Here is a 2,896-nt window from a genome sequence, read left to right as displayed (position 1 = left end):
GGGTTGTTTACAGTTGGTATTTGTATCGACGGGTATACCTAATTCTAGCCTGACCTCCTTCGTCCAGGTGGTGAAGAGGGTCGCCGTTGATTTCGTTGGGGAGAGTGTTAGGCTCCTTGCAGTGAAGAAGCGAGTAAAGCTGGAGAGATAGTCGTTTACTTTTGAGCAGAGGTCATCAATTCTATTCCCGGACGCCAATATCGAGCAATCGTCAGCATTTGAGATTAGGGAAACTCAGTGAGGTAGTTGAGGAAGCTTCGAGATGTAGAAGTTAAATAGTAAGGGGGGAGAGAACACCAACTTGTGGAACCCCTTGTTTAATCCTTCTTGGTTTCGAGGTTTGATCTCGGAAGATTACTGACAACTGTCGACCACTCATATAATTCGCCGACCATCGCTTCAGTCCCTGTGGGAAGGGCGGCGAAGCTGCTCTCGGTAAGTTCCGCGAAGCCGTCCCAATCAGCTTTGTTGAAGTTGGTGTAGGTTCGGTGGTCCGCGAGAGCAAAGTCGGTGGGCTTATTGATCGAAATGATTATGGGTAGATGGTCTGATGCTAGTGTTAGCATAGGTCGCCATGAAATGCTATTGATCAAATCAGCGCTAGCAAGTGTGAGGTCTGGCGAGCTGCTGCAGCTACCCATAATCCTGGTGGGGGCGTCGTCGTTCATGGTGCAGAATGTCGAATCGTCTATCTGCTCAGCCAAAAGGTTTCCCCTACGATCATTTTCCAGGCTTGAGTGCAAGAAATCGTGGTGCGCGTTGAGGTCACCTACTACCATTCGGTTTTCACCTCTGAGCAGTGTACGAAAATAAACTATATTGTACGTTACTATTTCCTTTTGTTTATTACTTCAACAGTTCGGTACAATACGAAAACAAAACGGCTGAGTTCACTTTGGCGATAGTACACTACAGTAGTTTAGTAGTTACAGACGAAACAACAAACGGAATGAACCGTGCAGAGAAAAATATATGTATGTATGTACATATATGCAATAACTAAATACAAAACGAATGGCTGCAATGAATAAAAAAAAATTAAAATGTTTTTTAACTGAATTGGATATGAAAATTGACAGAAAAAAATATTTTTCACGTAATTAAAACGTTTGCATACATATAAAACGTACAATATGGTACAATTGTCACAAACGAAAAGCAAACGTTTCTCGTTGGGGAAAATGACAGTGAATCTTAGAATTTGTTTCTGACTATGTACAAAATTGTACAAAACCACAAATGATATGATGATCTGTGAGCAAATGGGAATTGTTTTGTACAGTTTATTTTCGTACCCTGCCTCTGAGTAGCGCACCTATGTCAGGGTAATATCCTGCCGGGCAGAAGGTGACAGGGGGTATATAGACGTTGAATATTTCGAGCTCGACATCGCCTGACCGGACAGCTATGCCCTGACATTCTAGAGAGGTGTCCCTCGGGTCGATGTCTTCTTCGATAAGCCGATACTGCACTGTGTGTTGTAGGATGAACGCTAGTCCGCCATCATTATCTCGCTCGCGATCTTTACAGCGCACATTGTAGGCGGCGCAACCCAACAGAGTTGAGTTGCTGTGCAACTTCGGGAGGTTTGCTGCTGCCCAGAGGAGCTTCTCGGAGCCGTGCAGGCTCTTTGGGTGTTGGGAGCGTTGCGCGAGCGGGTAGCCGTGGAGGCTGATTGTGCCGTTTGGTTTGAGCAGCAGGGAGCCACATAGCTTGTGGTCCACTCCCGATGGACCTAAGACCAGAGCAGGTTCTTAGGTGACTCCATCCGTTGCATGAATTGCACCTAACCGAAGTGGAGTTTGGATGGAGTCGATTCTGGCAAAAACAGCAGAAATACGTTTCTGGTCCGGGGTTGGGCTCTACGCCCGCCCGGAGAAGAAGGATGTGGAGCAATCCGGCTGCAAGGAGTTGCTCCATGGACGAACAATGATTGAGGGGTATCGCCGATCTAAGCGGGGTTAAGTCGCCGAAACAACAGCCCTTGGTCGGGGAAAACCCGAGTCATTCCGGTACGTAGAACCGGCTGTCTTGGGAATGTGAAAGAAACTGTCGGAAGGGTCTTTGTACATGATGCAATAATACAAGGTGTTATCGGTTGGCAGCTTCTCGCTCTAATTCCGCCATATTGACTGCCTTAGCTAAAACAGTGTTAGTTCTTTAATTATTCCTTGCCTAATAATATATTTTAATATCTTTTTTTTTTACTCAGTATACACATTTTTTTCATAAAAAGGTATTTTATCTTATTTTATTTCATTTGATTACGAATATACTATAAGCAAACAACTTTTGTTTAGAAGAATATATGAAATTTGGAACAAATGCAGTTGGGATCCAAATCTCAAAAAAAAATAAATTATTGGAATCGATAGAGATGATTGAGCTGAGTATAACGGTACACTTCTTTTTTTGGGCAAAGAACAACAACAAAAATTATCAAAGGTTAGAGTTCAAAATAGCAATTATTGAAATCCAGATTTCTTAAAATCGGATACAAGGATCTTGAAAATTTTGACCTCATTTAATAGGAAATTTGATTCCCTTTATTTGGGTATACTTACTTTATATATACGTTCTATAGTTCTTACAAAAATTGAATTAATGTAAAATAATTATAAAAAAAAATATCTTTTGCAGAGAACACCTTCCTTCTTAGGGATTATAACCCTCACAACGTAGATTTATGTTTCTGTGTTGCTAAGAAAAGGCACTGAACACCTTTCGCAGAGAGCACCTTTCTGCGTAGGCGGCGTCGGCCGCACTTAGGGTTTGTAAGCTTTTTTTTTATAACTATTTTACATTAATTAAATTTTTGTAAGAACTATACAACATATATATACAGTAAATCAAATTATTTTAACACGTACTCTTATGTAGATAATTATTTTGGCGA

The sequence above is a fragment of the Rhagoletis pomonella genome, unplaced genomic scaffold, assembly GCF_013731165.1.
Source record: "Rhagoletis pomonella isolate Grant_MI unplaced genomic scaffold, Rhpom_1.0 Rhpom_scaffold_00003, whole genome shotgun sequence".
Classification (NCBI taxonomy): Eukaryota; Metazoa; Arthropoda; class Insecta; order Diptera; family Tephritidae; genus Rhagoletis; species Rhagoletis pomonella.
Note: the sequence above shows the minus strand (reverse complement) of the source record.